Source organism: Trichosurus vulpecula, chromosome 1 (assembly GCF_011100635.1).
Source record: "Trichosurus vulpecula isolate mTriVul1 chromosome 1, mTriVul1.pri, whole genome shotgun sequence".
NCBI lineage: Eukaryota > Metazoa > Chordata > Mammalia > Diprotodontia > Phalangeridae > Trichosurus > Trichosurus vulpecula.
In genome coordinates, this window is record NC_050573.1 from 450,701,172 (window position 1) to 450,724,615 (window position 23,444).

The 23,444-nt window shown below is 36.5% G+C and overlaps 1 protein-coding gene and 1 pseudogene across 1 annotated transcript in view; one reads left to right on the forward strand and one right to left on the reverse strand.

The window, feature by feature from the left end:
- XRCC4 (X-ray repair cross complementing 4) overlaps window positions 1-23,444 on the forward strand; it is a 379,274-nt gene that overhangs the window by 221,328 nt on the left and 134,502 nt on the right. The window lies entirely within an intron of this gene.
- LOC118855908 lies at window positions 5,479-5,896 on the reverse strand (annotated as a pseudogene).

The window sequence follows — 23,444 nt, forward strand, 5'->3', positions numbered from 1 at the left end:
CCACTACTGAGCAGCATGGTAGTTTTGCCCTGCTCTGTTTTCAGACCTAGGCTGGTTTGTCCCTATTTAGTGCCTCCCCTGTTCCTGGGGAACTCGCCATATTGGTACTAGGCAATTGGTACTATAGACACCTAATTGGCTTAGCTCAAAACTCCCTAGCTTAAGCAGTCCCCCAGATGCAGACTCATCCAGCAGAAAAGATTAGAGGTGTGGGCCTCTGTGCCTGCACATTTCTTTTCCATGTATTCCTGTAAAGTCTCGATGGAAGACCTTCCCAATCCAATGGAGTTCTTCTTATTCTCTTAATATCTCATGGATAGCAACGTACTAATAATAAAACTACTAATAATATCTTATTTATATAGCCATTTAATCTGTATCAAATACTTTTTTCACAAAAATATCCCAGTGACAACTAGAAAACTTTCATAGATCTGATTTCCATGTTCATTGTTCAAGTTTTTCTGCTTGTTGATTTGAAGTATAAACAGTATGGCAACTTCATTCACCCTTAATAGTATATTGTCTCTCAGTGTCCACTGTTATTTTAGACATGGTTAAGATATTGCAAATTTTATTAGTTAGAAATAAGTACTTAAGTGCTGGTGGACTGACTGTTATCCCTCTTTGTGTTCATGGAATGTTGTATATTTCATAGATACCCAATATAAATTAACAATATAAAATATCAATTAACAACTTTTTCCTTACCATATTGCTTAATTCCAGGGTAGCATTTTGTAGTAATATTTCTTTAAAATCTCACTATAACAATATTTTTCTCTAGATCATAATTCTGTATGCGAAAAATCCTCCCACGGCACATTTAAAGGAACTTAGACACTGAAGCAGCCAGGTGGCACAATGGATAATATGCTGGGCCTGTCAGGAAGACTCATCTTCCTGAGTTGAAATCTGCCCTCAGACAATTACTAGCTGTGTGACTATGGACAAGTCACTTAACCCTGTTTGCCTCAGTTTCTTCATTTGTAAAATGAACTGGAAGAGGAAATGGCAAACTACTCCAGTAGCATGTTTGGGGTGGGGGGGAAGTTGGGGGGTAGGATATACACCTAGCATTGGGTTAGAAGGTCTGTAGAGGACTAGGCCCTGGTGAAAAAAGACAAAAGTTAACCTATCAAAGAGCTAGGGAATCTACTGACAGAGTGGTAGTTACCTGTCGGTCTGAGTAAAGGTATAATAACTAGATTGGCAGGGAAGGGGAAGTATCATGAAAGATGGCCAGAATATATTCCAAAAAGTAGTAGAGTCACCTACTGATTTCTAGGTTTTCTGTTTACAGATAACGATGCATTGAGCTCAAGAATACCAAATATTCTTCTCAGTGAAGTCCACAGCAACTCTATAGAAATTGGTCAAACCATGCACATTGAATTAAAATAAAGTGGATCAAAATATACCTTTGCCAGTAGCCCATGAGATTAATCCAATTCTAGGCATATGGGCCGTTAACAGGACCCTCAATTCCACAACTGAGTGAGATCAGACTGGGTTACATTTGGGAACCTGTATAATGCTCACTGTGATCCATGGAACAAAAATCTCCGAAGAAGAAATAAAATAAAAAAATAATTTGAAGTGTAACAGAGTGATACATGTTAGACATAAACAAGCTATATATAATATCAATGCCTACTTACGTGTGAAAAGTGGCACATATGTATATGTGTGGTGTATATGTATATGTGCATACATATATGTATATATATTTATGTACACACATATATATGACTGGTGTAGGAGGCTGTGAGCCATTTATGTATTAAGTGTGAGATGTATGTATTAAGAGTGAAAGGTACTACCATGATTGCTACTTAGCTATTAAATCAACAAAAAGAAAGCCTCCAGAGAATTGACTAGGGTTTCTGTGCAGAATTTTTGGGAAAACACAGACACAAATTACAGTGACTGAGAAGGTGTGGAGGAGTATCCACCCTTATGAAGTCATGGAACTTCCAAGGCACAATCCCACAAAAAGTCAAAGGATTATTTAAGAGCATCGGTGTCACCATACCAGATCAGACCTATTGGTCATCCAGGCTAGTATTTTTTGTCACTAACTGAAAAACCATTTGATGTTGATTTTTTTTTAAAGGAATTAACTTTCTTCCCTACACATTCATCTAAGAACTAGGAATGTCTCCTCCATTTTTCCTTTAAAACCTCTTTATCGCCTGTAAGTCTAAACCCTTCTCTAAAATCATGTTTATTTTTAGTAACAGAATTTACAGTATAACATTTATCAATTGGAATAGAAGGTATAGACTGTTGACTAAAGATTATCTCATCAGATGAGATGATATATTTGAAAAATTTTGAATGGATTTGAATAATACCTTCCAACTTTTGGGTCTTATAGATATTTCTACTGTTACCATGGGAAACTACTTTGGAAAAGTTAATCCATTCAATTCTTTTATGTATCTGACATCTTAGATCATATTTTAAGTTAAGGACCATGTATTGATAGGACTTGAGAATTTATGGTAGATCTCTTTCAGTACAGAGAAAATGGCTGTGGAAATTATGCATATCTGATTCATCTCAGATATTATTTACTTGCCTTTAGATTTATAGGAATGTGAAAAACTATTAGGAGTTGGCACTATATAATGGAAATGGTTTAATGAACTTTAGGAATCAGGCGGCCTGGGTTCTTTAGTTCCAGTGTAAATGTTTATATGATATTTTTGACATGTCGCTTAAATTTGCTTGAACAGATAGTTTCTCTCTGAGCCTTATTTTCTTCAGCTCTAAAGTCAGGATGATAATCCTATTCTGGTTATCTCATAAATATGGTGAAGGAATCAAATGTGATCATATATGTGAAAATGCCTTAAGAAGTATAATGCTCTGTATAATTGTAAGGAATTACTATTATTCATTAAAGCCTCAATATTTGGTAGTCAACCCCATAAGCCAGGTTCAATAATTTCTAGCAGTTCATAATTCTTATTTCACTTATTTTGTGATTGGACTTAATTTACTAGACAGTCTCATTTATATGGCTTCTACCTCCCTGGTCCTTATTTTTATACATTCATGGGTTACAAATGCCAGAGGCAGTCTTAAAAATCATCTCATTCAACCTCTTAATATTACAGATGAGGAAATGGAGACCCTTTGCCACCTTCTCCCAGCTAATTAGTGTCACAATTTTGACTCAAAGGTATTTTGGCTCCTTGAAGTTAATACCCTGCAGAAATAGCAAAAAAAAAAAAAAATTAATGGCACCAAAATACAGAAGACCCCAAACATGAAAGGTCATTTCAGGATGAGGGGTAGTTATGACAGAACAGAATTAAGGGAGATTTATACAGTTAGAAGTTGACTTTATTTGAAGTAAAAGGATGATAGTAGGAATACTAATATTTGATGTGACTAGAAGATGCAAGATGAGAGAAGTATAGAATTGACAATCAAGTATATTTATTTTAAGTTAAAGACTGGCACAATGCTGCTCACTTTGAGTTGCAAAGGGCCCATCAGGAAGTTGTCCCATTTTATTATTTTCCTGTGGCACATGGTTAAAAGAAAATTTCATATAGACCATATTTCCAGAACCTAATCCCCTATAGGGAAAAAGTCCCTAAATGTTTCTCCAAATTATTTAGATTTCTAGATCATGTGAAGCCCCTGGATTCAGATTTGTAAAGTTGTACTAGAAAGATGAACAGCTAGGTGGCACAGATAGAGTGCCCAACATAGAATCAAGAAGACTTCTCTTCCTGAATTGAGATCTGGCCTCAGTTATTAGCTGTGTGACCCTCAGCAAGTCACTTAATCCTATTTGCCTCAGTTTCCTCATCTGTAACTTGAGCTAGTGAAGGAAATAGCAAACCACTCAGGTATCTTTGCTAAGAAAACCCCAAATGAGTTGAACAGAACTGAAAGAACTGAATTGAACTAGAAAGTTTTGGGGATTTTTTGTGGTTTTTTTTTTAATTTTATTTTACACTCAAGGGCCAAAACACAAATATAGAATAGAGAAAAGAAACAAAACATGTCATAAACTTAAATATTGAAACTTAAATACAAAGTAAGAAAAAAAAACATGTGTGCATAGCAGAACGTGAGAGGATTCAAAATATGTAACAATAAATTTTCATTTCAAGAAAGCCTATATAATAAATAATACATGTTGTGTTGAGAATTGTCCATCTTTGCTTCCTTGTGAGTTTTCTTTTGTTCTCTGCTGTTCACTTTTACTTTCTTCTTTTCCCCCTACCCTCAGCCCCCAGAAGCCTACAATAAAGTTTAAATATATTTCTGTATAGCTATAGATATATACATGCACATATACATAAATACATACATACATATACTTTCCTGAACATACCGTACTCCTGATCTTTGTTTTTACTTTTGTGCATATCTTGTTTCCTATCCTTCCTGACTCCTCTACTTTACTTCTACCCACTACCTTGCCCTCCTGTTACTTGCCTACTCCTTTCCAAGGATCCCTCCTCATCCTCCCATTCCTATAAATCTAAACACCTGTCTATACCACCCTTTTACTTATTCTCTCATTCTCCCTTCTAAACATCCTTCCCTTATCCTCTCCCCCCTCCCTATGCCCCTACCATTTTATTTCTTCTAAATTTAGAAGACTTTTATATTCTTCTAAATATATATGGATTGTTCCCTCTTAAACCCATTCCTGATGAAAGTAGGTTACCAGAACTACCAGCCCTCCTCCCCCATCTAATTCCTCTCTATCCATTTTTCTTCTTGCACCTCAGTTGTATAAAATAATTACTCTTTTTAGCTGCTCCTGAATGGTTTTACTTTTAAAATTCGTGTCATACTCAGATTTTCCCCAGCTTTCTCATGAGTTCACCAATTATTAATAAGAACCTTAGACACACATTTTACATTTTACCTATACAAAAGGTAAACATTCTATCTTTATGAATCCCTTATAATCTGTCTTTGCTATGTATCTTATGTTTCTCTTAGTTCTTGTATGTTGAATCTTCTATTGAGTTCAGGATTTTTTTTTAACAAAGTCTTGAAAGTCTGAGAGTTTATTAAATGTCCATTTTTTTTTCATTCATGATAATACTCAACTTTTCTGGGTGTGATATTTTTGGCCAGAGCCCCAGTTCTTTTGCTCTTCGATATTTTGTGTTCCAAGGCCTGCGGTCCTTCAATGTCTCTGCTGCTAGGTCTTGTGTAATTTTTTTATTAGTAGAATCTTTTATTCATATTCCAGTATAAGTTTCCAGAAAAAAAAAACCAACAAAAAATTTAAAAAAAAAATCTTCCCATCTACACACAGGAAGGAGGTTCAAAAGGAAAGGGGGAGGGATGCCTGTCCGTCCAACCTGCCCCTCCCCCCCCCCCCCCGTGTAGTTTTGCCAGCAACAAGTGGGTGGGGGAATGGCTCAAAAAAAAAAAAAACAATGTGAGGGAAATGGTGCAGAAGCCTTGGGGAAGAAGAGGAGGCAGGGAGGGTCAGTATTGAGAGCATCGAAGGTGGGACGCCATTTCATAACACTTGTTGATCATTCCCCCATGGATACCTTCCTTCCCCATCAGCAGGGCTAGCGGCTTGGCAGTCATGGTAACAGTGAGGTTGAAGGTGGGAGCACCCCCGTGCTCTTCGTAGGAAGGGCCATGGTGTATTCTCCATCTAGCAGCAGCGAATCACTGATCACTGAAAATTTCTGGTCCCCAAGTGTCAGCCCATTTAGGAAGAAAGTTGAACGATCTTTGCCAATCAATACAGCTACTTCAGCTGTCGCGATATTGGCAGAGGTTTTTCCAGTACGGCAGCCCAGACCAAGGGCGAGTCCTTTTAGCCAGCTATGGCCCCGTCCTGACAGGTCCCTTCTGCTAAGAGGTTGCCGATGTAGATGTTGCAACTGGCCATAGCGCTGGCAGTCTGACTCTGCTGCTACTGCAGGCAGGGGGGTGGCAGAGAGCTTGGAACACGTGCTTCTGCCTGGACTTGCAGCTCCGTTCTCTCTCTCTCGGTCTTATAGTAATTGTGGCACCATCGTATTTAAATCGTTTTAATCTTGATGCTTTTTTTTAATATTTTATCCTTGAGCTGGGGGTTTTGGAATTTGACTATGATATTCCTATGAGTTTTCCTTATAGGATCTCTTTTAAGTGGTGATCGATGGATTTTTTTCTATTTCTACTTTCCCCCCTTGTTCTAACGTTTCAGGACAGTTTTCTTTAGTTACTTCTTGTATTATTGTATCAAGATTCTTTTTTTGAGCATAACTTTCAGTTCGTCCTATTATTTTTATATTTTCTTTTCTTGATCTATTCTCCAAATCTATTGTTTTTCTTATGTTTCACTTTATCTTCTATTTTTTCATTATTCATACTTTGTTTAATTATTTCTTGATCTCTTATAATTTTGCTAGCTTCACTTTGCCCGATTCTAATTTTCAAGGTGTGATTTTCCACCTTAAGATTCTGTATCTCCTTTTCTAATTGGTTGACTTTCCTTTCATAACCTTCTTGTTTTCCTTGGATTCTTCTTTTTTTTTTTTAAGTTTTTCCTCCATCTCTGTCATTTGATTTTTAATTTTTTTTTAAGATCTATTAATTATTTTTGGGCAGTTAACCATTTGATGTTACTCTTTGGGTGTTTCTTTACTTCAATATCCTCCTCTGAAGATGAACCCAGGTGGTCTCTATTCCTGTAATAGCTTTCTGTGGTGGGATTCTTTCTCCTTTGCCTGTGCATTTTTTGTGATAATAGCTTGATTTTGGAATCACCTCTAGCCATGGTGTATGGGAAATGGTGCCTCTTGCCCCAGATCTTCAGTTCTCCCCTCCAAACCTCCAACCTCCTGTAAGTGCCCACAGCCAGGGACTTTCTGCCCCACTGCTTCTGCACTCACCAGGCGTATGCTGGTTCCTTCTCGCCCCCACTACTCTTTGCAGCACAGCTGGGTCTGGCATTCCTCATCAGCAGAGGTTCCCTCAATCTTCCTGGGCTCAAACACAAAACTCTCTTCACTATTCCTGGATGAAAAGTTCCTGTGGCTGGGGCCGAGGCAGCCTCTCCAACCAACTGACCCTAGGACTTGCAGCAAGTTGTTTATAGGGGCTTGAAGCTTGTTTTTAAAACAGAATCTAGCCCGGAGGTGTTTACTCTTCCCTGGGACCAAACCTCATCCTGGGATTTTTCTTCAGTCTTCTCAAGTTGTCCCAGGAAGACCCCGGTACCCCTATTCTTCTTTGTCTCCACCCACCCTTTGCCCTAAGGTGCTTTTTTTTTAAGCTTTTGTGGGGGAAAAGCTTGAGAGCTTCGAATTTTCTGACCTACTCCACCATCTTCCCTTGAACTAGAAAGTTAATTAAAATAGAAAATTTGAACAAATAAAAATCATAGTGAGTTTATGTGAAGAGTGGGTACTTTTGATGGAATAATCATTAGGGACAAATAATAGAAATAAGAGTTTCTTAGCAATTAGAGATGTATTTTTTTTTTTGCCATTCAATAAAAAGTTACGTGGGATTATTATCCAGTTGAATACAAATTAATTTGCAAAAGAATTGCAGAGGAAGATTTCAAAAGATTATGACTGCATCAAACAATGAAAAGCAGTAAATATTTGGAAAAAAATCTAGAATCATGAATCTAGAGTTGGGAGAGACCTTTGAGGTCACCAATGGCACTCTCCTTCACTTTAAAGCAGATGAGGAAATTGAGGTCCAGAAAAGTGAGGTGAATTGTTTAAGGTCCCCCAGGTAGAAAAATAGCAGAGTTTTGATTGGAATCCAGATCCTTTGACTTGAAACTCTTCATCTCTCCATTAAATTGTACTGTGTTAACTGCCCTTCTTGATATAAATCCCAAGTAATTCACCTCATCTCAAGAAAATTTATAGATGAAACCAGTAAGTGAACAGCTAATAAGCAGAAAATGGACTAGATTTGCTCTTATTTCTTTAATGACTTACTTGCACACTTCCACCCCTAATGTCCAGAGTCTCCCAGTCCCCTAGGTTTGTAACCTGGGTATCATCCTCAGCTCCTCACTAACTCTCCAATCTGTTGCCAAGGCCTGACAATTTCACCTCACTCTTGGACCATTGCAGTAGTTGCTAGTGAGCCTGATTGCCCCAAGTTTCTCCCCACTCCAATCCATCCTACATTAAGCCACCAAAGTGATTTTCCTAAAGCACAAATCTGACCTTGTCAGTCTTCTATTCAATAAACTTCAGGAGCTTCTTATTGTCTCCAGAATCAAATACAAAATGCTCTGTTTGGCATTCAAAGCCCTGTATAACCTAGGGTCTCCTCTTTTCCTTTCTGGTCTTCCATCTTTTAGCTCTGGGTTTTTTCTCTGGCTTTCCCTCAGGCCTGGAATGCTCTTCCTCCTTTCCATCTTACTGGCTTCCTTGGCTTTCTTTAAGTCCCAACTAAAATACCATCTAATATAGGAAGCCTTTCCCAAGCCCTCTAAATTCTAATGTCTCTCCTCTATTAATTATTTCTTATTTATCCTAAATGTACTTTGTAAATATTTGTTTGCTTATTATCTCCACCAACAGATCATGAGAAAGGTTGGGGACTGCCTTTCCCCTCTTTTTGTATCCTGAGTGCTTAGCATGGTACCTAACATACAGTATAATCTTAATGAGTGTTTATTGACTGACCGATGTGCTCCATGAGAAAACACATCTCAAGACTCATCTTTATTGATTTATCTGCTACTTTTGACACTTAACCACCTTCTTCTCCTAGATACTCTCTCCTCTTCTAGTTTTCATGACATTTATAACCTCTCTTTTTTGACTACTTCTCAGTCTTCTTTGCCGGCTCATCATCCATATCATGTTCTCTAACTGTGGGTGTACCTGGGGTATGCTAGGAAATACTTAACAGTGGGCTTTCTTGGCAGAAAAATGAATTGGTGACACAGTTTTAAGTTTAATCTGAATTATCCACATTTTCCCCATCACTCTCATAAGTTTGGACAATAAAACAAGCCCTGGGTTGGTAGCATTTGCCAATTTTCAAAGTGTAAATACTCACATTAAAATTTTAACAATTGGCTTTTGCAAGCCAATGCATGACTGACTCTAGCAAATCTCTAAATGCCTAAGACTTTGACCTAAGCCCTCTTCTTTGCTCCCTCTATGCTCTCTCAATAACCTCATTTAATTCTATAGTCACTTAACTCCAATTGCCTTGCCTTTCCCCCTCCAAAAACAAATGAACTAGATGCTCCAGAGACTTCTTAAACTCAAAACATTCAAGACTGAAATCACAATTTCTCCAAACCTTCACCTCTTCCAGACTTGCATATTTCTGAAGAATGTACCATCATCTTTTTAGTCTCCTAATTTTTGAATATCTATAATTACCTTAATTCCTCACTCTTCTTCACCTCACATATTCAAACAGTTGTCAGATCTTGCCATTCATCTCCACATCTCTAACATTTGACCCTTTCTCCCAGAGCTACCACCTTCCATGAGGAAGTTAATATATTAATCACCTTTTAAGTATGATTTCAAATTGCTTTCTGCAATGATTAGGCCAGTTTACAGCTCCACCAATAATGCATCCCACCCCTATTTTGGCTGCTTTTATTCTTCTCTTAGTTGCATTGATTTTGCTTATGTAAAAGCTTTTCAATGTAAGGTAATCAAAATTATATATTTTATCCTTTCTAGTTGCCTCAGTCCTCTGTTTGGTTAAGATTTCACTCCATAACCAGGGCTATGAAAGTTACTGATCTTGTTCCTAATTTTTTTAATGGTATGACTTTTAAAATTCAGCTCATTTATCATTTTGAGTTTATTATGGCATGTGGTATAAGAGGGTGATCTAAACCTAATTTCTTTTTTTTTACGTTGGGAATTTTGACATTTATTTTTTTTAATAATACTTTCTTTTTCCCCAGTTACATGTAAAGACAATTTTAACACTCCAGAGTTCTAAATTTTTTCTGTCCCTACATCAGGTCTTCCCTCCCTGAAATAGTAAGTAGTTGATATTGGTTATACATGTTCAATCATGCAAAACATATTATCGTATTAGTTATATTGTAAAGGAAGACACAGACCCAGAGGGGGAAAACATGAAAAAAAATACAGAAAGTGAAATACTGTGCTTTGATCTGCATTCAGACTCCATCACTTCTTTCTCTGGAATGGGATAGCATTTTTTATCACACGTCCTTTGGAATTGTCTTGTATCATCGTATTGCTTCAAATAGCTAAGTCATTCACGGTTAATCTTTGTGAACAGTATTGCTATTACCGTGTACAATATTTTCCTGGTTCTGCTCACTTTACTTTGCTTTAGTTCATATAAGCCTTGCCAGGTTTTTTCTGGAATCAGCTTGCTCACTTCTTATGGTATAGTACTATTATTCCATTACAATCATATACAACAACTTGTTCAGCCATTCCCCAACTGATGGGCATCCCCTCAATTTCCAATTCTTTGCTGGTACAAAAAGGGCTTCTATAAATATCTTTGTATAAATAGGTCCTTCTCTCCCTTCCTTTTTTGTAATCTCTTTGGGATACAGACCTAGTAGTGGTATTGCTGGATCAAAGGAAATGCACAGTTTTATAGCCTTTTGGACACACTTCCACAACTCCATCAATACTGCATTAGTCTCCCAATTTCCCCACATCCCCTCCAACATTTATTATTTTCCTTTTTTTGTCATATTAGGTCATGATAGGTGTAAAGTGGTACCTCAGAGTTGTTTGAATATGCATTTCTCTAATCAATAGTGATTTAGAGCATTTTTTCATATGACTATAGATAGTTTTGATTTCTTCATCTGAAACCTTCCTGTTCATATCATTGAGCATTTATCAATTGAGGAGTGACTTTTATTCTTATAAATTTGACTCAATTCTCTATCTATTTGAGAAATAGGCCTTTATCAGAGATACTTGCTGTAAAAATTATTTCCCACCTTTCTGTTTTCCTTCTAATCTTGGTTGCATTGCTTTTGCTTATGCAAACCCTTTTTAATTTAATATAATCAAAATTATCCATTTTACATCTAGTAATGCTCCCTATCTCTCGTTTGGTCTAAATTCTTCCCTTCTCCCCAAGTCTAATTTTTTATAAGCTTCTTTCCAGTTTTCCCAGAAATTATTGGGAAATAGGGAATTCTTTCCTAAGTAATTTATGTTTTCAGATCTATCATAAACTCTCTTATTGTTTTATTATTTCTAATTCTTTCTTGCCTATTGTGTTCAATTGTTCTACTTTTCTATTTTTAATCAGCACCAAATAGTTTTGATGATTACTGCTTTATAATATACTTTAAAGTCTAGCAGTGCTATCCCTCTTTTATTACTGCTTTTTATATTATTTCCACTAATATGCAAACTTTTTTGTTCATTCAAATACATTTTATTATTATTTTGTCTTGCTCTGTAAAGTATTTCCTTCAAATTTCATTTTTATTATATTGGCATGGCTAAACCATGAGCACTGAATATCATTTTGTGTTTAAGTTGTTGTTTAATTCTTTACAGAATATTTTTCATTGTATCTATGGAATATTGACCATACTTTAGTAGGCTGACTATACATTTTATAATTATTTTGTTTGGTTCTTCCATACTTGTTATTCCCTTCTGAGTTTTGTTGTTGACATAGAGAAATACTGTTGATATTTATGAATTTATTTTGCATTCTTCTACTTTATAATAGTTGTAATTCTCTGAGTAAACTATCATGTCATCAGCAAATAGGATCAGTTTTATCTCTTCTTTGTATGTATTTATTCTTTTCATTTCTTTCTGGTCTTACTGTTATTGCTAGCAATAACTTTGTAGAATAAGAATGAGAAAGAAGGGAATCCTTTCTTTATTCCTATATTTATTAGAAGAACTTGTAATGTTCTATACTGTATGCACTAGCATTTAGCATTAAATTTATAATTTTTATCATATTAAAAAAAGATCCTCCTATTTTGTTTGGGGGGGGTTGGACATAAGTGTTATTATACTCATCAAAAGCTTTTTAATACATTGATTACTATAAACATATAGTCTTGGATTTTCTGTTTTTAATAATTGTTTTCCTAATCTTGATCATCCTTTGTATCCATATTTTAAATCTAACTGAATTACATTGAATGATTTTTTGGATAACTTACATTAGTCTTTTTTCATTAATTTTATTTTATAAAATAATAGAATATGATAAAATTTATTTAAAGAATATGAATGTTTTATTTTGGTGTAATTGAGGGGGGTGGGAGGGACAGAATAGCAGACCTATGATTTTAATAGTGTAAGTAAATATCCTGATACTTGACTGTCTTAGAAAATTTCCTGGGGTACTGAGGAAGTCAGTGACTTCATTACCATGGTCACACAGTTCTTATATGTTAAAAACAGAACTTGAACCAATGTCTTGTCAAACTGAGACCTGCTAAAGACTTTAGCTTTAAAAGGCCAAGGTCTTCCAGCACATCTGGGGCCATCTCCAGTCACCTTGATGTGTATCTGGCCACTTAACCCAGATGGCTCTAGAAGAGAAAGTGAGGCTGGTGACTTTGTACAGCCCTCCCTCACTTAAATCCAATTTACTTGCATGTCATGGCATTGCCCCCTGATGTCATGGTCGTCTTCTATAACAAAAGACAAACAACAACAACAGCAGTCCTGACTTTAAGACCATCTCTCTATCCTCTACTTCTGGCTGCCTCTGTAATTATCCAATTTTGTTGAAATAATCTGTTTAAGGAACATAATACTGGTTATCTCACTAGTGTCTAGAAGTATTCCATTCTATTCTGTAACCAAAAGATAATAGGTCCTCAATTCCATCAGAAACCTATTTGGAGATGGTAAAAATCACTCCAATTCAAGAAATTATAACTGGACTTATTTTGATATAGTTCATTTCTGGTAAGTTCCTGTGTTAAAGCTACACGATTGTTTATTTTTCCAAACAATTCTTGACAAAATTGCTACAAAGTGGCATTGTTTATTAGTTTTATCAGAAAGGGAAACTGTTTTCCTTATCTTGGTTTTATTCCATCAGGTCTAGAAACTTTTTCTCTAAAATAGTTGGAAATTGATACTATGATTTTTCACCTGAGTGAATGCTGTAATAATGTTGAGTCACAGAACGTTAGAGCTCAAAAGAACCATCAAACTCATTTAGTTCAGCTCTTTTCAGATGGGGAAAATGGGGTACAGAAAAATACCTTGCCCAGAGACACATAGTCCTTGGCTAAACTGGAGTTTCCTGACTCTAAGCCTACCACTACTCTTTCCACTGTAAATATATATGATAAAATAACTATATATATACACATACATGTATACGTATACCTACATATACATATACACATATACTTATACATACTTACATACACATACATACACACACACATACATATGGTTTTGCCTTTGCATCCCCAGAATCTGGCATGCTCGGTGCTTGATAAATGCATGTTGTTCAAATCTGAAGAAGTGTTCATATAATAAAGTATGGGCATGACAATATGGTCACAGTCCTGTCTCCTAAAAGTACTTCGCAAAACTTAAAGTTCTATATGTGTGAATGAATTTTATTCATTATTTTCTTTTCAATGAGATATTCATGTTTTTGACCTTCCCAAGATTACCTCAAATTTAGCAAGTAGTGAATACAACTTGCCAATAAACCATCTTTGGGGTGGGATGGGAGAAGTCTGTCATTTTTAAACATGAAATTTCTCTTGCCTTAATTCTTTGTGCTATAGATATCATTGATGCCTTGTAATTTGAATAGAGTTGGAATAGGCTAAAGGTAAATGTAGTGTCATTGAGATGCTACCTTATAAATCATAGTACTTGCCATTGTGTTTAAATTCTAAATCATAGTGTTTACAGATTTTGCCTCTGGAGTGATTACCTGATCTTGCCTCCATTGGCATGACATCAGGACTGTATAACAGTTTATTTTACGCCTGGTCACATTGCTAAACAAAGCCCATCAGTTGTGACTTTCATTTGGCACAATTCCTTACCTATTTCAGAAGAATAAAGTGTGGTTCACACTGGTTGTTTTTCACCCAGCTTCATCATAACACTTATTTAAACATTGTGTGATGTCCAAATGAGCTCTAAAGGACTCTATTCATTCCCTGTGCCTTGGCCAGTGTGCCACTTACTCACAGATTACATTGACTGTGATTGATTGTAAACTGTGTCTGAGACCAACTTCCCTGAATTAGTCATTTCGTAATAGCTAACGTGAGTCACAATTCCCTTTGCTAGTGCGCTTTACAATGTGCAGCAAGGTGTGTTTAATGACTTTCCTTGCAAAATAATAGTCCTTTCATCTGTAGGTCAGCCTGGTTTAAATCTCTGTTTTATATGACATTACCCCAAAGAAAACATTTGTTCCTCGTTATTTTTTTCTTTCCAGGAGGCTGTGTCCAAAGATGCTTTTTAAAACATAGTGTAAAGTTCTGTGCTTCTATAAAATATTTCAATGAAAAAAATTATCTTAAGTCAGTTTTAAGAAATAATTTGTCATCATTAAAAATAATTGAAGGAATATATAACATTCAGTATTGTGCAATGGCCAGATTTGTTTTTGTTTCAATTTTTATTAAGTGCCTACTATATAAAGAATCTTGTGTTCATTTCTGGGGGAGATACGAAAAATAACCTGCCCAGTGGATTTATGGCTCTGCCCTCACAGGGTTTGCCTTCTACTAGAGAGATGTAACCTATACACAAAAACTATAATAGAGTACAAGTTGAAACATGATAAATGTATAAGAAAGCTATAAACAAGGTGCTATCAAATCTGACTAAAAAAATCATTTTTGACAAGGGTAAATAAGAGAGGTTTCATGGAGGAAGTGATGTTTGAGCAGCTCCTGAAAGCTGGGAAGGAGTGGAGTACACTGTATGCTAGGGATCCTTAGCTTGTTTTGTGCCATAGACCTGTCTGGTAGTCTCTCTAAGGAAGCACATGGGCCCCTCCTCTGAATAATGGTTTTAAATGATAAAAAAGCAGTATTACAAAGAAAACCAATTATATTGAAATACAGCTATCAAAATATCTAAAACAAAAAACAAGATTAAGATAAACTCCTGCCATAGTGTGAGTAAAAGGAAAGACTGGGATATAAACTAAAAGATCTTTGAAAATTCATATGTAAAACCTTCTGTATTTAACAAGAGGACCATTAAACTCTGAAAAACCCATTACTAATCCATGTAAAATCATACACCATTTGACATAAAATAATTAGGTAGTTTGAGGACAAATGCTGAGGCTCAGGGACTTGGATTTTTCAGTGCAGTCACACTCTACCCAATTCCCCAAAATATTCTCAAACTAACATCATTAGGATAATGACACCAAGTAGGTTGGCAGAGCAAGGACATTCTGCCTTCTCAGGCTCTGTTTAGAGAGAGGAATAAATGAGGAACGGAATTATCTTCATTATTGAGCAACCACCTCTTTATTAATTGAGCAAAAAGAGTAGAAACATCTTTATTATATAGGCCAGCTAATAGAATTTGTGACACAGAATATTACCTCTAATAACATAACTATTATTAATAGCATTATAATAAATTTATATTATATTTATATCAGTATATTACATATACTGATATGTAGAAAATATATAATGGTATGTTAAATTCAGAAAGGCAATTTTCATTGTCTTTGACTATTTAAGTAAATACATTGTCATTAGGTCACCATTCAGAACACAAATGTATAGTCAGGATTTAAGCAAGCCTTGATATCACACCAAGGACCATCTATTCCTCATGTGCACTTTGGTCAGGGGGGAAGCCAGTTCTATGAGATCTTATGTTGGGAGGTTTACAGAACAATACCCAAATGAAAATTAGCCTGGAGAATAAAACAATGGCATGACCACTCACTGGAACGTGCCCTTCCACCCCCCGAAATATTATATATTAAGTGAATTGAAGAGGGAAACAACACAATGTCACAGGAAGGGGAAGATCATGATGAAGGATCTGGGAAGGTTTCATATAGGAGGTAGCATCTGAGCCAGTATTTGAGGAATGGGGAAATTCAGCAAAGAGTTGGAGAGAAAGAATTCCTGGCATAAAAATCATAAGCAAAGGCACAGAGGTAGGAAAGTAATAGGTATGTTTGGATGATAGAGAATAGTTCAGTTTGAGTGAAGAATATCATGAAAGAAGTAAGGAGAAAGGTAGGAGTGGTATTAAATGGAATTACCAGGTTAAGAGATCAGAATTTTACTCAATAATAAAAACAATGACACATCAAACAGCCTTTTTTCAGTCTTATGAAGTGTTTTCCTCACAACAATCCTGTGAAATGTGGTACAAATGTTATTAATCCCATTTTAGCCATAGGAAAACAGACTCACGAAGCCTATTCTTGAAAATTTTAAACAACATGGTCAAATGAATAGAAGCAAGGATAAGAAAGCTTCGTCGGGGGTGGGCATGGTAAGGAGGGAGCACTATACTGTGTTCTTTAGTAATGTTATCTCAATTAATCTTCACAACAACCCTGCCAATTTAGGTACTGTTATTATCCCCATTTTAGAGTTGAAGAAACTGAGAGAAAGAACAGAGATTAAAGGTAGAAAGACCTAGTAGGAAGATATTACAAATAGTCCAGTGAAGAAACATTTATTAAACTCCTACTGTATGCCATGCACTTTTCTGGAAATACAGAAGCAAAATTAAGAAAGTCCTTGCTCTCGAGGAGCTTACCTTTTATTAAGGAAAACAACATGCACATATGTAGGTATATACAAGACAAAAGTCTAATACAAGGTAACCTTGAAGGGAAAGACACTAATAACTGGGGGAAGGCAGCAGAAATAGGCCTCTCAGAGTAGGTGGTACATGGGCTAAGTCTAGAAAGAAACCAGGGATTGTACAGACAGTTGTTTATTATGGAAATAGAACAAAAGGAATACATCTTGATATATTTTGGAATTAAAATTGGGAAAAATTGGAAATAGGATAACTCAAAAGTTTGACTTATGTCAGTAGTGAAGTTAGGTGGAGGAGAAATTTTGGAGAAGACATAATATGTTGATCAGGAACATGCTAAGTTTGAGCTGCCAGTGTGGCATCAACGTGGAGATGTACTGTAGGTTAGTAAGTTAGAACCATTCATTATAGAAACAGTTCTTTGTGTGAATTCCTTCATTTTGGCTTTTCTATAGGGTGGGGGGAAAGCACAAAAGCCCACACAGAAGACTTATGTGTCCAGAAGAGATTTACTGAAGGATATTTTGTTGATGCCAATTGATGTTTCACAATGTCTGGAGACAAAAATGGAGTGCTTCAACTCTCCAAATTTGCATCCAATTTTTTTTGATGGTGTGCCAGGTCCAAAGATGGATTCCTAACTTTCCCTTTTTTGTATACGAGAAGTACTACCTTTGACTTATGTTGAAGAAACTTCTCCTTTTCAGAGGTTCCTGGATGTTGATTAGTGAGAGCAAGGTATTATCTACTGCCTTTTCTTCCAGTTCTACATTTTGCCATCTTTTGAGTACAGTAACTTATTGAAGGGGAAGAGATGAGGCTGGAATGTTTACCAGTTTAATTAAGGTTGAACAAGAGTGATATGTAAGAGCTTATCTATGATCCCAGGTGCCATGGAGCTGCGTGGACCCATATGAGTACTTATCTGTGAAGTTATAATTGAGAAAACAGGAGAGACCATTGCTTCTGGTTTCAGGGATGAAAGCAAAAGAAGCTAATAAATACATGGGCATACAGTATAATACCTATTACTATGGACATGGGTCTTGGCAGGGAGGTGGCCTCTCAAATTGTCTACCTAGTGCTAGAAGAATGGCCATAGGTTATACTCCCAAGTGAAGATCAAAGTCCTTATGGAAGTACTCATGGATTTTCCCCTCCAGATTCTTCATATGAATGTTAACTCAGATAATATAGGGGAGAGGAAATAAAATTTCAAGAGCAAGGGGGAAAAGGCCTTAAGTATTAATGTAACTATATATATTTATGCATATGCATGTGTATATGCATTTTTATATTTTCTAGTAAGCAGTATCAGTTCATTTACATTGCCCAAGGTGAGGAGAAATAACACAGTAACAAAATCCTAAGAAGCAAAGATATGGTTATACGCATAATTAGGGTCAAAGAAGCCACAAATCAGATACTGTGAAATGAATCATGGCACTTACATTTTAAAGGGCCCTTCAACAGTAGTGGAAGATGCAAGCTTCAAACTCAATAAAGAGGGCAGGGCTAGAGGTAAAAATTTGGAAATCATCTGCATGGAATTTAAACTCTGTGAGGGAGTAGATATAAAAGCCAGTGAATTCTAATTCCTGGCAAAATTCTAGAGTACTTTGTTAAAGGAATGAGTGCTGAGCATTTAGAAAGAGAAGCAATGAGAATATAAAGCCAGCATGACTGCAACAAGAAAAAGACAAACCTCATTCCCTCTAATTAATAGAATGGTGAATCAAGGGGATTCTATATATTCTGTCTACAGACATAGTTTACTAAGAATTGGGCAAAGTATATGAGACAGTAGGCATATGAGATGCAGTAGAAAAATTGCTGAAAATAGAATCCAAGGAACTGACTTTTCATTCCAGCTTTGCCACTTAGAGCTTGTGTGATGTGGAGCAAATAATTTCGCTTCTCTGAGGCTTGTTTTTCTCATCTACAGAATGGGGTGGCTGGACTAAAAGATATCTGAGGACCTTTCCAGTTCTGAATCTCTGATTCTGTGATTCTATAACAATAGAATTATATGGATCCAGAATGAGTTGAATAAAAATAATTGTGGCTGGCCTTTATGTACTGCTTTTTAAGAATAGTAATTAGTGGGCAATGCTGGTATCACTTAACCTCAAAGAGTCATAGAAGCCTCAAATCAGATACTATGAAATGAATCATTCTAGTCATAGATTAAGGGGGCCTTGTAGCTAAAAGTCTATGTTCATATCATTTTGGAAGGAAACTCTTTAGTGGAATGCCCTTGGGAACTTTGTTTGGTCCTGTGTCCTTTAATAAGTTCTTTAATAACTTTGATAAAGGAATAGATAAAATGCTTGTCAAATTTGGCAGATGACACAAAGCCTAGGGAGAGCTAACATATTGGAGAGCAGATCCAGGTAGATCTTGATATGCTAGAGCAATGGACTGACTACTGAGGTCTCTTCCAGCCCTGACATTGTGTGAATGAGACTGCCATAGAAGAGTAGGACAGAGATATGAAGGGGACTAAGGAGAGCACCTTGGGTAACAATGATCCTAAGGGGTCTGGAAAAGGTCAAGGAGTCAGAGAAGTCATGATTAGTAAGATAGGAGGAGAAACAGGAAAGTACAGTATCTCTGAAGACAACAGTTTTATCTAGTTAGAAAGGTATATTTGACAACACTGCTGAAGAGAAATTGATGATGAAGAAGGCTTTAAAAACTGTTTTGGCCATTAAGAAGGTCATTTTTGATCTTAGGGAGAGTAATTTTAGTAATATTGAAGACAGAGTCTGGATAGCAAGGGTTCAAGGTTCAACACGTGGGTCCAGGTCTCACCATGCTTTGGCAGATATTTGACAATTAGGTCTTTAATGATTTTTTGAGGAGAACGTGAGCAGAAATGTCTATTAGGTAGCTTTGCAAAAGATTGACAGTAAAGAGACTGTGGATGCATTAGAGAGAAGAGATGTCAGGTAGTCACTTAATAAATGGTTGGTGATTGACTAAGATTGATCGATTGATGACTGCTAGAGCATTATTCTGGAGCAAGCAGAAGGGAATAAGGTTCAAGAGCATGTGTTGTACATTAACCTTAATGATGAATTGGGAAACCTTTCCCTCTGTTTGGAAGGATAGGATCTGGTGGTGCTGAGAATCTTTTAATGTTGGAGTAGGGGAGTTGAGAGCTCTTTTGGGTGGCTTCAGTCGTCTCAATGAACAAGAAGGCTGTCATGCTTTAAGGATAGGCATTGGGAGTTTAGTTGAGAACTTAAGAGCCAGAAGGATTTGAAATAATCACCATTGAAATGAGAAAGGGAATCAATAAAAGTAGAGTTGCAGAATTATGATGGATAGGAACTGGACCTGTCAATCACTGGAGCTTCTGGTGAAGAATATCCTCTACCAACACAGGTAAGCACCTTCTCTGTAACTTATGATTTTGAAGACTTATCTAAAGTGCTGAGTTAAATAACTTGTCTGAGGTCGTACAGCTAGTATGTCAGTGGTGGGACTTGAATCCAGGTCTTCCCAAATGTCCTCTCTGTCCTGATTTGAGCTGAAATCTTATCTCACTCCCAATTGAAGAACTTAATCTCTCTCGTATTCTCTGATATATTCTAATCTGTAGAATTTTCCCGATTTCTATTTGCTATTTTGCTTGGAACATGATAATTTGCCATTTGTGATGGTCTTTTGTGTAACTAGCATTTGTTGGAGAAGGGCTAAGCTGACCAGTGTAAACTAAGGGCTTATTTACCCTTCACCTTAAGAGCAATCAATAAGTGGCTTCTGTTATGAAACTATTGTATTCCTACACCAGAATTATTTAAGTTGTGGCAGATAGATGTAATTCTAGCCCAAAACGCTTTTTAGATCCTGGAGGAGATATTTCCCAGTTTCACCTGTTACAGTCTTTTCTTGCCCCTCTCCCTGTCTAGTGGTAGTGCAGGCACAGCCCACAAAGTGCAGGAAGGGAATAATATAGACTAAGTGTAGAAAAGCAGATTGGAAACCAACCCAGGAACTATAAATGTCCTAGGGAACAATGGGGAGCCATTGAATTTTACTGAGTAGGGGAATGACAAGTTCAGTCTTACACTTTAGAAACAAAACTACTTTGACAGCTTTATGAGCCAAGACAGTAGTGAAACTGAGGTGGCATGAGATAACCCCAACATTTCCACAAATCAGCTGAGGCTGTTGGAAAACCAAGACTGTGAAACAGACCTGAGGAAGTTTGGGTTAGCTTTACTCCCAGGTGAACTGATCTGGAACCCAAGTGGAAGACCCTTCGTCAAGACAAATTATATACATAAATATATATATACATATATATATATGTATATATATATATACACACACACACACACACATATATACACACATACACACACTCATATATATGTATGTATATGTATATATGTATATATACACATATATATGTGTATATATATGTAGAGAGACAGAGATGAAGAGAGACAGAGATAATTTTAGCGAAATATAAAGATAATTTAGCATTTAGATAATTTGGAAGAGAGCTCCTGAGACCCAAGGGAATTTCCTTTCCTGTTACTTTTAACTTCCTCTCTGGAAGCTTTAACCTGCTTTGTTTGCATGTGTACTTTTTCTGTCTGCCTTTTAGACTCCATTTACCTAGGAGATCTCTAATTTGTTGTTATTGTTATTATTGTTAAAGGAACTGCTCATGTGAACTCTTAACTTCTGAGTGATCCAGTGTCCCAGTCTTAGAGAGGGCAGCTGTGTGGAGGGTGAATTGGAGAAGAGAGATAAGACATGCCAGGTGATGAGCTCTGAGGGTCTGCATGAGAAGGCTTGGCTTGTGAATAGAAAGAAGTCTGATGCAAAATATGTTGAGGAGGTAGAAAAGATGAGATTTGGTGACTGATTGACTAGAAGGGGTGAAGGAGAGGGAATAGTTTTGAATGGCCCAGAGGTCATTAGCTTGTGTAACTGGAAAGATGGCAGTACCCACAACAGAAACAGGGAAATTGGGAAGAAGAGCAGGTTTGGGAGGGAAATATGAAGTCTTATATTACATGTTTATTTTTCCTAAGTTGGAGTCTTAGGCCTCTATTCAGATTAAGTTCCATGGTAGTGTTTGTTTATTTCCTAGATCAATGTCAATTTTCAAAAAGATGACTTTCCTTGTTACTAATGAAATTTTTAGCCCAAATCTCTAGCAGAAGTCATTGTTAAATTGATAAAGCTAACAAACATAACGATTACTTCTTAAGGAAATTATCTAGCAGTCTTCTAAACAAGTGGATCACATTAAAACTATAAAAAAGTGAAGAGAAAGCTAATATCGCAGGTGTAAATGTATTCTGGGGACAATCCTAATTAAATAATAATTAATAAAATTTTACAATGCAAATATATAGCGTAATAATTTTAGTTAATTATAGCTGTTGTTTGTGACCTAGTCCTCAAGGTGGGGGCATACAGAGACTAACCAGAATTTTAAACTATCCCTAATTTCCTTTTGGGACCTTTGAATATGAACTTTACCTTTTCTAGAGCTTGCAGAATTAGGTCAACTAAGTGTTAAAAGTTTGTCTCAGTTTCTGTAAAACCAGTATGCTTCCTTTGCTACAAGATGGACAACAGGTGTTAATGATAGGTAGCTTTAGGCAGCTCCTGAGAGGAATAGTTTCTCTTCAGAAAAAGATCTTTATTTCTTATCCTTAGTTGAATACCTTCCCCCAGTTACCTTGTTGCAATGAATCATTTAAGCAAATATTAATAAGCTATTTACTATATATCTAGCAGACTATACACTCAATACAATTTTAAAAACATGTGCTACCTGCCTTCTTTCTGAAAGGAATAGTGTTAGAAGCTAGGAAAAATGCTAAATTAATAAGCCTGGATCCATGTTCACAAGGATTTTGTAATTTAATAGGGAAGATATGCTCACCAAAAACTATAAAATAAATTAACAATTATGTAGCAGATGCTGGCATATTTATTTCCTCTTCCTACTTTCTCTTGAACAGCTTGGCAGGAAGAGTGGTATCCATCTGAAAGGAAGAAGAGTGAAACTAGTTGCTAGTAGAGATTGAAGGGAATTTAGTTTTGAAAAGAGTAGCCAGGGTGGAGCCAAGATAGTGGAGTAAAGGAAGAGATTCGCCTGAGCTCTCCCAAATTCTCCTTAAATCAACTTTAAAATAGCACCTCAAAATGAATTCTGGAGTAGTAGAACCAACAGAAAGAAGAGGTAAAACAGGTTTCAGGCCCAAAACAATTTAGAATGTCAGCAAAAAAGATCTGTCTCAGTGGGATCCAGTGTAGTCCAGTGCAGGCTGCACTTTGGCAAGCCCCAAGAAGGACTTGGGGGCAACTGAATCAGCAACTGCAACTTCCAGAACTCTCAGCCCACAGATGGCAAGAGGGTTAGAAACTCAGAAGGCAATTATAGGGGATCCTTTTCTGGCACTGAGTGCAGGAATCTGTGGCATTGCCTGTGAGGGGATCCAGAAAGCAGGCCAGGATTGTAATCCCAGGGTGAGGAGAAGCACTAGCGCACTAGAGTTCTCAGCCACAAGGGAGCAAGGACACAAAAGAATGCTTGAGGTTACTGATAGACCGTAGCACAGGTCAAGAGAGCAGCACTTCTCCTTAGATTATATACCACTTTGGAAGAACTGGAAATTTAGAGACCTCCAGAACAAATTCTAAAAACAGCACAAAAAACCTGAAGCTTGAGATAATGGTCCCTATAATCTG